The sequence below is a fragment of the Vicugna pacos genome, chromosome 1 (assembly GCF_048564905.1).
Source record: "Vicugna pacos chromosome 1, VicPac4, whole genome shotgun sequence".
Lineage (NCBI taxonomy): Eukaryota > Metazoa > Chordata > Mammalia > Artiodactyla > Camelidae > Vicugna > Vicugna pacos.
In genome coordinates, this window is record NC_132987.1 from 11,453,611 (window position 1) to 11,468,459 (window position 14,849).

At 38.1% G+C, this 14,849-nt stretch overlaps 1 protein-coding gene across 5 annotated transcripts in view; it reads left to right on the forward strand.

The window, feature by feature from the left end:
• Window positions 1-14,849, forward strand: part of RARB (retinoic acid receptor beta) — a 699,713-nt gene that overhangs the window by 202,581 nt on the left and 482,283 nt on the right. For all 5 annotated transcript variants that reach the window (XM_072950739.1, XM_072950689.1, XM_072950646.1 and 2 more), the window contains exon 2: window positions 7,618-7,669. The gene's annotated coding sequence lies outside the window, so the exon portion shown is untranslated. The remainder of the gene's footprint in view (window positions 1-7,617; window positions 7,670-14,849) is intronic.

A 14,849-nucleotide genomic window follows, 5' to 3' on the forward strand; every position in this document is an offset into this window, starting at 1 on the left:
GACTTAGAGACCATTATTCTAAGTGAAGTAAGCCAGCAAGGGAAAGAAAAATGCTATATGATGTCACTTATATGTGGAATCAAAAAAAAAAAAGAAAAAGAAAGGACACTATGAACTCATCTACAAAACAAAAACAGACTTGCAGACATAGTAAACAATCTTATGGTTACCAGGGAAAGGGAGAGTCTGAGATTTACAAATGTTAGCCACTATATATAAAAATAGATTTTTAAAAATTTCTTCTGTATAGCACAGGGAACTATATTCAATATCTTGTAATAACCTTTAATGAAAATGAATATGAAAATGACTATATGTATGTATATGCATGACTGGGACATTGTGTTGTACACCAGAAATTGACACATTGTAGTTGACTGTACTTCAATTAAAAAAAACAAAACATAAAAAAACAAACAAACAAACAAAACTCCTGTAGAGTTACCTAAATCAAAAAGTGCACTGGGACAAAGGCAGGGTCTGTGGGTAAGTCTACCGTCTCTCTCCCGCACTTACCTTAAAGTATGACCTCTTAACACCATTGTCATGAGGCATCCTGCCTGGAGTCATCTTTTTTTTTTTTAAACTTTTTTTTTAATTGAGTTATAGTCATTTAACAATGTTGTGTCAAATTCCAGTGTAGAGCACAATTTTTCAGTTATACATGAACATACATACATTCATTGTCACATTCTCTTTTGCTGTGAGCCACCACAAGATCCTGTATATATTTCCCTGTGCTACACAGTGCAATCTTGTTTATCTAGTCTACATTTTGAAATCCCAGTCTGTCCCTTCCCACCCCCCGCCCCCTTGGCAACCACAAGTTTGTATCCTGGAGTAATCTTTTGAAATGTAAACTTTGGACAGGAAAGTTGATGAAACCACAGAGCATCAAGATCCTGTTCATTCCACAGAAATGGTTGAACTCCTACTCTGGACCTGGACACCATGGTCCCTCACCTTGAGGGGTTCTCAGCCAAGTGGGGGCTGGATGGGGGTCCACAGAGACAGAACCAGTACAACCTAATCAGGGTTAGGATCTATGGATAACAAAGGCTCTGAGGTGAGTTAATACTTGTGGTGGAGAAACTGAAGTAGTTTCATATGGCTAAAATACAGACAAGCCTCTCTTAACCCACTGCTCATTAATTCATTCATCCATTGGTTTATTTATTCCTTCAGACTTTTTAAAATTGAAGTATAGTTGATTTACAGTGTGTTAATTTCTGATGTACAGCTTAGTGATTTAGTTATACATACATATATAATTTTTCATGTTCTTTTTCATTATAGGTTATTACAAGCTATTGAATATAGTTCCCTGTACTATACAGTAGGACTTTGTTGTTCATCTATTTTATATGTAGTACTTTGTATCTGCAAATCCCAAACACCTAATTTATCCCTCCCCTCCTTTCCCCTTTGGTAACCATAAGTTTGTTTTCTATGTCTATGAGTCTGTTTCTGTTTCATAAATAAGTTCATTTTTGTCATTTTTTAGATTCCACATGTAAGTGATATATGATATTTGTCTTTCTCTGTCTGATTTACTTCATTTAGTATAATAATCTCTAGGTCCATCAACGTGGCTGCAAGTGGCATTATTTCATTCTTTTTCATGGCTGAGTAGTATCCCATTTTGTGTACATGTATATATACAAATATACGTACACCACATCTTCTTCATTCATTCATCTGTTGATGGACATTTAGTTTGCTCCCATCATTCAGACTTTTTGGACAAGCAATATAGCTAAGCATTACATGAAATTTGCAGAGGAATGGCTTGTGCTTTGCAACCTTGAGAAGCCGGTTATCTAGTAGAGAGGTGTGTGAAAACCTCTAAGCCACGTGAGGAGGTGAAGGAGGATGGGAGAGGTGGAGCCACATGCTCCCTTCTCCCCGGGCATATCTGCAAGGCTCTATGGAGATGGCAGTCTTTGACTTGACCCCACGGCTCATTTCTTGGTGTATTTGAATATGTAGGCAGAGGCACAGGATGAGACAGGCAAGGATCGGGAGATCCCAAGTATGTAGATTACTTTCTCCTACACTTGCCCTTGGCAGGATAGAGGGGGCAGGGGTGACAACGGTATGAGAAACTGATAAGCAGGGGACTGTGGATGCTGAAGAGGCCATAAAGCAAAGGACTGGAGCATGGAGAGCAAACTGTGTCTCCTTAGCTCTTTTGCCAAAAGCCAGCTTGGCTTGGGAATCTAAAAAGAAAACTGGGATTATTTATGTGCTACCTCCAGCAATACATCGGAGGCCAGGAGGAGTGAGAGTTATTGAGCTGGTTCAAAGCAATCTCGATTATTGAAAATGAATGAAATTGAATTCCACTTCCTACAGAGTCATTTATTGAGAGACAAAAGCAATTAATATTGAAAATAAAATAATTGTGAACTTCTGAACTAAATTACCATGCAGATATAATGTACTGTCTCATGTCTTTAAATACTTCTTGTATTAAAAAATTGTAACACCAGCCTCTGAACCCGGATCCTCTATATCATTAGCACTTACTCATTCTGCTTTTGCCAAAAAACAATTCTGAAGAGTAACAAATTAAAAATCAAAGTTCCAGAAAAAGGAGTCCAAATTTAAAATTTACAACCATATCAAGGTTTGAGATTTCAGTTGGTAAATTAATCCTGTCATATGGTAAATCTGAAAAAACTGGTAAGGTGTCCCATAGTCCCTTGACAGCAAGAGAAATTTTTGCATATTATTGCAAATTTGGCATTACCGTGGAGTACCTGCTGCCAAGTACCGGGCATGCACTTGATGAATGATTCTGCTGTCAGCTGCAAGCATCCTTGTGGTAACTGATTTATGTACTGAGGGCCCTTGAGAATTGAAAGTGCATTGTATGCACAGAGTTAGTGCATATATTGTAACTCATGTAAGTTCCAACTTGAGTCTCTTTGTTTGATGGTAACACTACAGGGTCTCTAGAAGAGTCATTTCCCATTTGGGAAATGAACCATCTTAAGTAGATTTCCCAGAAGCAGAGCTTATGATGACGATTGGGGGAAAGTAAGAGGAAGAGTTGGGGAGGGTTGGGACTGGCAGGAGAAGGAAGCTAATAAAGAGGTTGTATCAAGAAAAGTGCATTGGAGAGTCATTTAGGTCCTGTCCTGCTGGGGAGTTCTGCTCAGTCCTACCCTAGAATCATCACAACCAGGGACAACGAGCTACCATATTTATTCCTCTTGTATCTGATGATCAGCCCACAAAGAGTCACAGGTGCTGGCTGTTGAGAGTGAACACATGGGGAGCCGGTGTGTGCAAATATAGGGGAGGGATCTGGGAGAATGTGGGTGGTGATACATCAGATATTCTGTGATTATCATTAAATGCTGTGGGAAGAAATTTAATCTTACCAGTCTGTGGTTGACAGTAAATAACTCACTATCAGGATCGTGGGAAACATGCCCAACGCTTGGCCGTCTTCTTGATTCAGAGCCCAGTGTGCAGGGAGAGGTTTCAAAGGGGCCAAGAGATTAATTTCCTACTGGCAGCAGGCTGGTGGCAAAGGACTGACACATGCTAGGCACTCTTCTAAGTTAGGAAAACAAAGCACAAGAGACAAGGAAGATAATGTCAGTGTGAGAAAGCTTCCCAATAGCTGGTGGAAGGCAGCAGGGAAGAGGGAGCCTCTAAAGAGCCAGAGTTGGACCCATCTAAAAGCCCTCAAATTCCATCTTAAAGAGTATTGGCTGAAAAATATATTTGTGTGCACAGTTTGGCCTGTGGTTCAGCGGTATGCAACACTGCATGTCTAAAATAAATGACCTTAATATATACTAAAACTGTGGTTTGGACACTGACAGAAAACTTTCCAGAATAGAGAGAGCAGGTATAAAGGGAGAAACATGTTGAGCCCAGTAGATTCTTGCCACCCGTTTAAAAAGTTGGGACTCTGCCTCACAGCAGTAAATGCTCTTCGTAGCAGGTTAGAGTGTAATGAAATTTTAAAGATATGTCTAACGCCTGTTGATTTGTTTAATATTTGTGTACATCTCAGGGAAGATAAATTAAACCCTTATTTTGGCTGAGGGTTTTGCTGGTGGCATTTTTGAAGAATAGAATTCTTTTAATTATTCAACAAAATATAATGTTATTTGTCTTTAAATGCAAAATAAAATACTGCCTCAGTGCAATTCTTCCTCTGCTCCTCCTCAGAATCCTTTGGGAAAAATCTCCTTAATAACCTGCTAATGTCTATGTCTATGTAAGTTGATTGGATGTAGAACAAATTACTAAGACTTGAAGTAGCCATATCGTTAGTACACGAGCCTTCATTGTTAGGTCTTCGTGAAGCTGTGTTTCACAGTAGTACTCCCCAGCATTTAGCCCAAATACCAGGACATCTTTGCAGTTTCCACAGTGACGCACCACCAATGATCAGGCAGATCACTGAAATGTTAGCTTCTAACCTTGAAGCTTATGGGCTGAGTCTGATGGGTCCCACTGCTACATTTAACCTTTCTAAGACTTTCTGCTGGAAACATCCATACTTGTTGCATTCAGTGTGCAAAGCGCGTCCCATTGGCGGTTAGAAACCAGTAAGGAATAGACATTTTAGGAATCTTGTGTACCGATTATGACTTTAAGTAAGATGTTCCATTATTAAGTGACTTGTGGTTATCTCCCTAAATTTTCCAGTTACATTTGAGAATGGGAGTTGGGTTGGGATATCCTAGTTTCTTGTTTCCCCATTTAAAATTTAAAACAAAAATGCTACTCTAGACACTGAATTTGAAACCCCTAATCTCTTAGAAAAATCATAAGCAAAAATCAGTACTAAAATAAAGCCTCAGTTAATCTAGGTTGGCTTGCCTCACTGACTGAATTTGCCAAATAATCGAGTAACTTTCCACTTCATTTTTTGCTTTGAAGACTTGGCATAGGAAAGGCTTACTCCTCTGTGGATCCTAGGGGATGAGAGCAACTTCAAAGGAAAAATGAGAAGAACTTCTGTTTCGGTTCCTTGGCCTTGAATTATACTTGTGCTTGCTCTTATAATTTAAGGAGATGATGAACTTTTGTTCATTCAGACTTACTGGAGGAAAACTAGTCCAAGCAGTGGAGAAACCTCAACTATCAATTATTTCAAAAGAAATAGAGTATTTTCAGTAAAGACCATGTATTCAGAGTTTGATGAATAAAGTCCTTTAGAAAAGCTCTCAGTGAAATTGAATTATTGCTTAGATAAGAATGATTTATATAGAGTTGTTTGAAAAACGTGTTGCTTACACTATTAATTTGCTTTGGAAGCCTGTCTTTATAGATGATGTAAAGACACATTTCTGCACAATCAGCATTGTGTGTGTGTTTCCTGAATTAGACTCTCCTCTCTGGACACGGCTGGCCAGTGTCTCCTCATGCACTTTTATTCTGCTCAGGTTAGAACAGTTGTCTCTACAGCATGAGCTTCCTGCCCATTGACTTTCACTTAAATGGCACTGGGATGCCATCTGGTTAATTGTATGTGGAGCTCAAAGTTTTGATTATGGCTGATTTATCAGATGTAATCTTTTAAAGGCATAAAATTAAATAATGGGCAGTGCAGGTAAAGAAGATTAACTTTCCCTAGACCATCAAGATTGATGGTCCTGGTTTCCATAAATGTACTGGAAGTTGACATAGTACACTCTGCTTTCATGTGGTTGGGTTCTGTAAGTTACAAGAGGTGAAATTCAGGGAACACTTTGCAAACCTTGGGTCATTATTGATGACAGGAACCAACCAACCAATCTAATGACTTTTGATTTTAAGCTTAAGTAGTTTTGTTCTTTTACCTGATCTCATTGAGCTGTGTCATGAGATCTGTGCTAAATGATGCCAAAAGATATGACTCCTGCCCTCGGGGAGCTTGTAATTGAATTAGTAGGTGCATCAAAACCAAGGAAAGAGCAAATCAGTACAGTTATTACAACTTGTTAAAAAAAAAAAAAGCTTGGAAATTAAAGACCTACTGTCCTAAGAAAGAGAATGAAGCGGGTATGAGGGGGTAGATGATCTGATGGTCTTAGTCTCCTCTTTAATTGCTCTTTATTGCTAATTTTAGTTTTCCTCAATACAAATTAAAAAAAAAACAGCAACTGGTTGTGCATTCAATCAAAATGATCTACTTAGACTTAGTTAAAATGATATGCTTCCTGAATCATGGAAATGATTGATTCCATAAAGGTCTGATCATATGGTAGGCATAATCTAGAGACTTTAAAGTTATTTTTATAAGTATAATTTGCTGCTCCTAAATAATTCTTATGATAATGTAATACGTACTTAATGCAGAAAAGTCGCAAATTTACAAAAGATGCAAAAGTTTAATATAATCCTTTCACCAAGTGGTAGCCAGCGTTGACATTTTAGCAAGAATTCTCCCAGTTCCTTTCTGACATACATACAACTCTTTACACATATGCATTTTTATCAGTCATAGACTCCTATTATATGCCATATTTTATAGAAAGTTTCTACTTTTTGGAATGAACATTTCCCCATGATCTTTTACATTATTTTTGCATTATAATTTTAATGGCTGCGTAGTACTTAATTACATTGGTGCATCTCAGTTGCCTTAAGCGAGTCACTATTTATGTTCATTTAAGTTGTTTTCTAGTTTTTCACTTTATTTATAGTGGAATGCCTATCTTTTTCTTATTTTTAATTGTTTGCTTAGGGCACACGCCTGAAAGTGAAACTTCTTTGTTAAACTCTTGAGGCTCTAGATATATGACTGAAAATATCCCCCCAAAAAACCATACTTGTACGTCCGTCCACTAGCCAGGACCATGTCCACTGTCTGCGCAGGTCAGCTTTACTGGTATTTGCTTTGATTTTTAACTTTTGTCATTTCAGCAGTCACAAAATGACTACAAAAATGTGTTCTCTGCTCTATATTTGATGTGGAATTGGCATATAAATTGAATGATATTTTGAGATTTGTAATGTTGCTTTTAAAATAAAACTTAAGAACAAAATCAAATTTAGAGGAAATGGGAACTTCTAGGATATGAGCATTCTGAAGACAAAGTTCGGCGTGATGCTTTTTACAAAGGCAAGTCAACAAATTACAGATGCAAACGTAAGTCATAGAATGGGAACAGCAACAAAAAAACATGTTCAGAGAAAACAAACTTGAAATCAAGGTAGAGAATCACAGTTGGCTGTAATTTCTGATGAGAAATTGATTTTAGACTGAGTGTACAGAAATATGGTGGGACCTTAGAATTCCTGGGACTATTCTTGTGAAAGAGATTCTAGCAAAACAGCCTGAGAAGAGTGAGTTTTCTGGGAAGATTACATTCTAATAAAAATGGAAAATAGAAAATTTTAAATTGTAGGCTCCCCTGCAAACTTCCTTCCCCCTATGATTGGTAGTTATCAAAATTAAATGATACTAAGAAATTAAGTGGCTGTGTTAAATATAGTGGCAGGTATTAGAGTTAAAAGGAGTCGTGTATGACTGAAGCATAATATGCTGTACACCAGGAACTGATACAATGTTGTAAACTGACTATACTTCAATAAAAATGTATCTATAAAGTAAAAAAAAAAAAGAATCTGAAAGATTGTCTAACCCAGCTTCTCATTTTCCAGATAAAATAGAGCGCTGCAGAGATGAAGGAACTTGCCTGAGGACCCATAATCGGTGAGTAAAGAAAGAGGAAAGAAAGAAATTCCAACAATAAGCAAATATTAAATTATTAAACATTGAAGTAATTTAAATATTTAAAATGTCATGAAAGTTTCCTTATATAATCTGATGCCTCAGATATAACAAGTTTGACATATGAACTTTGAAAGTATTTGTGTATATATACATAGAAGCAAATGTTAACATTTTTTTCCAAAAGTGGAATCATATTATATGCATAAATTATTCTGCCCACCATTCTTTGACATACATCTCGTATAGATGGTCTTCTTTTCTCTCAGCTAACATAGATGGACTAGAACACAGGCTGGCAAACTTTTTCTGGAAGAGGCCAGATACTAAGTATTCTGGGCGAGGCCAGATACTAAGTATTCTGGGCTTTGTCGACCCACAGTCTTTGTCACAACTACTCAGCTTTGCTGTTCTGGTGAAAAAAGCAGCCGATGTGTAAACGAGTGGGTATGCCTCTGTTCTAACAAAACTTTATTTATAAAGATGAGCAACAGGAAACATTTGTGCTACAGGTTATAGTTTTCTAATTCCTGAAATAGAGAAATGAAAAAGATTGTTTCGGAAAACTGTGTTTGAGGAGGAAGCGTGATGAACGTCCTGGATGTAGAGAAAGAAAGCTGAGTTTCCATCATCAGACATGACCTTGGGTGAGGCAGGTAGGCTCACTGGCCTCATGAGTAAATCGTGGGTACTCATACCCAGATTGCGGGGTTATTTTGAAAACTAGATGAAATCATTTATGTAATTCATCTGTTAGTACATGAGAAGATTCTTCCCTCCCCCAACCCTCCTGGGATGGGGATTAATGCAGAATTTCGGTACTCACATAGGTAAAGCACTTGGGCAAGGAAGAACTGGCCAAAATTACTGGTATCTCAACAAGACCCAGACTTAGATCATGTAGATCCCCTTAAAAGTCATGTTTGCAAACTGTTGGCCAAGTTTGGGTAAACGTGACTATACCAGAATGATCCTAGATTTCCTGAGAAAAGATTAACATGCTTTGCATGGAATTTTGCAATAAAGGAAACATTATAGCTTAATTCATAGTGATTTAAGAAGATGGAAGATTTTTGAGAGGGGAAATCTAATTATAGTGAAAATAAAATTTCATTTACCCATTATTTCCTTCATTATTCATTATTTTTTATTGGGAAGATAAGCAGGTACAAGGAATAGGAAAGAAAAACACATTAAAGTGTACTAGGAAAAAATAAGGAATTAATGTAATGCTACTTAACTATAAATTTCTCATGTTATAATCATATTTTAATTCATCTTCAAGTGAACCTATTGGGTAAGTTCAATTGGTTATTTTCAAACCGAATTCCTATAGCAGTTCCAAAGAACTTTATTGCTTTTTCTAATTCACTTGAAATTTAATGTATTTTTTATGACATGATGAATTGTTTTTTTTCTCTGCTTGGTGTAGTCTCATCCAGTTGAATGCTTTTAAGACTGAATACAACTTTCCTCTGTTTTGTTTTGTGGTGTTGTTATTGTAGCTTTTTCTTAATTCAGAACTAGCTTCTTCTGTCCAAATTTAAATGTAAACTGGAATAATTCTGTTAATTTATTGCTGGGTTTATATTCTGGAGAGCAAAGCATTTTATGCTAATTAAATGTTACTGATAATGACTATGGCATAGGATGCAGGGAAAAAATAGTTAAGTGATTCAAGCTGATATAATGTTCATTTGTGAGAATAAATATGTGAATACAGTTGAGACATTTTTTAAAATTGAAGAATTTGTCCAGCCTGATATGGCTGTTGAGTCTGAAATGCTCAGGACTTTTCCCAGCAATGGGATCTACATCAGTGGTGGTACCAGCAATGATTTAAGTCATATTAAGTCCTATAGTGAGGAAATTATTTTATTCCCCTTTCACTTCTCCTCCAAAACTTCTGATTCTCTTAGTAAGAACGGAATGTGATGGCATTCCATCCTTCTGTAGCTCTTTTTTACCAAGGGATCAGTCCTGAGACTCAGAGCTATCCTTAGGCCACAGCATCTAAGCAGGACTCAGTTACACTGGGTGTTTTTTTCCATCCTTCTTATTTTTACAGTTTATCTTCTATTTGAGGTAAGTGAAGCTGGTTTATCACTTAGAGGAGTGGTACAACCTGTCTATCTTAAACACATAGATATTCGGGTAGAAAACAAACGAGAAGTGTGCTGACCTAAATAAAAATAATACATAAAGAATGAAAGTTGCTTGCCAACAAGGCAAAATTCATGCCAGTGGACCCTGAAAAACCAAAGTTTAAGAAACATCTTGAAGACTATAGCAATCGTAAAATACTGGAGCTCAAAGGGATCTGTAGACCATGGAGTTAAAGATCCTTGTTCTATAGATGAAGAAGCACAGACGCTGAGAAGTTGGGGCTTCACATAGGGTCACACTCGGGCTCGGCTTCTCGATAAGAGAAACATCAGTAAATCTTTCTCCACCACGTCACTGAGAGATCTCAGAGAGTGTGGTATGGGTGAGCTGAACCAGAATAAACAACTCCTCTGTGACTTAGTAAGACTCAGCAAATACTGTCATTACCAAATTTCTGGTTGCAGTAGGGTGTTCTTGAACTTTGTTGTCAAGGACACCACAGAGCTAGAGAGTGGATTATGAAGAGGCAGGAGGGAAAGGCCGACCTATCTTGCCTTTTTGTAAATGCCAAAGCTAATTTCAATGATTGCTTTAGCAATATAACGATAACCAAGATTAAAGCAAGCAGGCATCCACTTTAGGATATGAGAGCTGGAATTTTAGATTTCATTATAAGATTGCCATTTCAACACAATAGTAATATAATGGCAATGGATTTCCATTTTTTCTCCATTTCTGTTGAAATATTATCTCATAAATATACTTTGATACAAAAGAGATCTCTCAATTTCATGAGAGCTCTGGAGCTGTATTTTATTCTTATGCTGACTTATCCCCAAAATATCATTTTGATGTACAGCTTCAATATTCTTGCCAATGTCTGTGACATCAGCAATCAGAAATGGCGTTATTTTTAGTTTTTTTCACATACAGTTGTAGGCTGTCCAAAAAAGGGTCCTGCTTTTAGTGCTCACTGAAGTGTCCTTGTCATATTATTAAGGGATGTTTATGACTCACTCAGCTAATTGTTCCGAGAGGGGAAAAATACAGCATCTAGGAAAGGAGATAACTTTAGCCAGTGCGAATCCAAAATGTACGTAAAGCACACAGGAAGGGGACTAACATCTCTGCACATTAGTATTTCTTGTACTAGTAGAAAGTGTTGTTTTCCCAAATTACATTTTAGGAACGTGAGGTTCTGAGACCACAGAGCTAGAAAGTGTCAGAACTCTGTCTACCCAACTATACTCACAGGTCCACAAACTGAACATGTGGGTCAACCTTTCCAGCCCTCAGAAATGACCTGTTTCACCCACGGAGGCCCTGAGTTACAAAGGTAGTGATCAAATGTCATAATCAAGGAGGTTCATTTAGCTGAAGAACTTAGGAAAGAAAGTATAAATTGGTTAAGTATACTTGATTTTAGGCATCAGTCTAGAGCACTTTTTTCAGTTTCTGGAGTCACTCCTACATTATTGTGAAGTCTTTATTATTATTTTAGTTATTAAAACCCTTGTGATGAATCAGAGATTCACCCACTTTGCATGAAATTCATTTCTACATCAAATAGTGCTTTAGTGAAATGTGAGTTTTCTGAAATATTGGCATTAAAGAACTAGTTATTGGGTTAATAACTATGCTTTTCCTCTAGATGGTCCATTTAAAAAGAAAACTGAATACATTTTAATATGCAGAGAATGATGTTAAATTGCTGCAATAAAATAAGCAAATCCTAGCAGTACACAAGCAGCACTGACTATAAATAGCAGTGATACTGTTGAGCATTATAGAAGTACTTTCACTAGATGTGCCACATATGGGACTAAAGTTTTCCATTATGCTCATGATTGTTACAAACATAACCAAGATATAGACATGAATATAACTGTTCCACTCAAAGCGCGACCAGAATTCATGGGTGCTTTCCTCATCACAGTGGGCAGAGTCTAAAAGTTCCTCCATTAAATGTGTAGCTAGGTAATACTTGGTACCATATCTGAGAATCTAGGATGTGAATTCCCTACACTAATGCAGCTCACACAGGCCAAACACGTGATGAATAATGTCAGAGGCCTGACTCAGGGATGGAAGGCATTGGTGACCATTGGCTCTGCCCTGCAGGAGGAGGAAGCCTTCTGTTGCCTGGCACACCTCATGGTTTTAACACTTTGACAGCCCTTGAGATTGCTTTGTAGAACCATTCTTTTTTTCTGATAAAGGAAGAATTTTTTTAAAGGAAGAAGCTGACACTCCTTTCTTCTACGATCCCTTAACTAGTGCAGAAATGTGCGCTGCCCAGTGCTTGCTCAGCCCCTACCCATCCAAGCAGAATGCAGAGAGAGGAATTCAGACAGTGCCAGCATAGAGAATAAAGAGTTTTTTTTTTTTTCTGAATGACCCAAGGTTCTTTTATTACTGTAATGTCTAAAGAAGCTGCTGTCTTTTCATTTTAATGTGAGAGACATGATTTTCCTCTTGTTTTCCAAGGCTGTCAGATAACAGACAAATTGCCTTTGATAAAACATGCTTTCAGTTTCTCCAATGTAATATTCAATTTTCATTTTCATAAAGGGTTGCTTATTTTGATGGCTTGAATTGGTTGACTGGATGTCTGTGCCTAGATCTCATCAGTAAAGATTGTAGTCTGAGTTATAATTCAGGAAAGCATATGTTACTGTCAAATTTATTATCTACAAATACTTTTCTGTGTTTAATTCTTGAAAATCAGGAGTGACAAGCCATTTGAGTAAATACTTTCTCTTTGCCCTGTTTATCCCTAAAAGTCACTTGAAAACAAAGGCGAGTTGGGTAACTGCTTATTGAAGAATTTGGGCAGTACTTTTATTTGAAGAAAAATGTGTTCTGACTCCAGGGATTCCAACTCTTAGAATTTCTGCAAGTAATTCACATTCTTCTTTTTCATTTCACTGTCCTGACTCAGTGTGTGTCTGACACACACATACCTTTCTCTTTTGCCCTATCAATACATAAAGCAGACCTCAAAAGAAATTTAATTTTAAAAAATCTCCAATTATAAAAGTAGTATGTATACATTGTAGAAAGCTCTGATAATTAAAAAAAAACAACTCACAAATCATCTATTTTAAATCCCATGTCTACCCTTTGTCGTTTTCTTAGTTAAGAGACTATAATTAAGAGTTTATCCTCTGAAAAGTTGTTTCAATCAACTGTCTTACCTCATACAAAGGCAAAGTGAGGCAGCACCCCAGTATATAGAATGGCCCCTTGCATTTTCCCCCAGGCCCCACCCCAATTCCAGTTAATAGCTGAACAAATAGTGAACCCCGACCACATGCCAGATGCCACATCAAACAGTAAAGACACACAGCTGAATAGCACACAGGTCCTAACTGGCAGTTATAAACAGACAAACTTACCGAGGAAGTGCCCAGCAAAGGTGTGGCTAACCCTACCTGGGCACCGGGGAGAGGCACGCGTCCCACACGGGTTGTAGAGGGAGAGGTCTGCCTGGAGAGGTCATCTGAGTGTTCCTGGTTATGCTACAGGTAACTGAAGGCAGAGTTTGAATGATACCACCTAAGAGAGCACAAAGAAGAGAAGTAAGCACAGGACGGAACCCTGGAGAAATTGCAACACTTTATGGTCGGCAAGAGGAGATGATCTTCCAAAAGAGATTGAAAAGAAACAAAGTGGGGAGGGAGGGTAGAACTCAAGTGGTTGAGCACATGTTTAGCATGCACAACGTCCTGGGTTCAATCCCTTAATTAACCCTGCCCCCCAAAATAAAAAATAATAATAATAATAATAATAAAAGAAACAGAATTAGTTGGAAACCCAAAGACTGTGGTATGCCATACCATAGGCCCAAGCACAGAATGTTTCAAGGTGGAGGAAGTGGTCCATTGAGTCAAATACTATTTGTTAATAGTAAGGTCTGAAAGATACTCTTACTGAGTTTAGAAATGTAAATGTTATCAGTGACACTGACTTTTCTGTTTTTGTTGCTGTTGTTTTTGCTGGTTTTTCTGATGTGATACAAGAAAGAAATCAAGACAGGAGTGAGTACAGAGGTGCTGGCCACATCTCTAAATGCCTTTTATCACATTACAACATCTTGGTGTGATTATTTGGTTTTAGTTCTGATGTTTTGATCACCTAACGTGGGGGTTCCTTATAAGCATTGACTGTCTTAGCTCTGACAACCCTACCTACCATACGGAGTGTCAGTACGTATTTGATTGACGGGTAAACCTTTCTTCGAAAGCCTGCTTCTCCTCCTGGGCTGTCATTGGTCTTTGATTCCTCCCTTCTCCTCGCTTACACCTGAGAGGCTGCCAGGTGAGACCCCTCTTCTACAGCACCTCTCCTGGCTGGGCTTTTAGCTAGTGACAAATTAATTCCCCTTCCTCCAGGAAATTAACTCTTCAGTTAAGAATTACATTTTAACATTCCTAAAATCCCTCCCCTCTGCTCAGTCTTCCTCCCTGCCTCCCTCCCCCTCCCTCCCCCTCTGTGTGAGTGTATCTACTCCTCCCCCTCTCTCCTCCCTTCCCTCCTCCCTCTTCCCCTCGGTCAGTGTCTTCACCCCCATCCCATGTGAGTGTATCTCCTCACCCACCTCCCTCCCTCCCTCTGTCTCTCCCTTTCAACTCCTCTTCCTCTCTCTCCACCCTCTCTCCCATCTTTGCCTCCTTTTACTGAGAATTCAAGTGTCATTTTGACCCAGAACATACAAGTTGTAGAAAAAGGGAAGAATCACTAATCACCACACTTGTCCCATGAAGAGATATTTGAAAGACAGCTTAAGGAGGGGAAGAAAGAAAGGAAGAAAGAAAACATATTGACATGAAAACTAAGAAGAAATATTAAAGGGGTAAAATCTGCGGAAATTTTTGATTAAATCAAAAGCCTGAAATGACTGAATGATGAAGACTGTGAGTCGGCCGACTGCTGTCTTTCGGCTGATGATGCCAGAGAAAGTGACACCAGGTAGGAAGAGGTCCTGGCATTGCTGCCTCACCCTGCCCCCGCGATAAGGCTTTCATCTCCCACGCCCATTAACTAAAGGACTTGG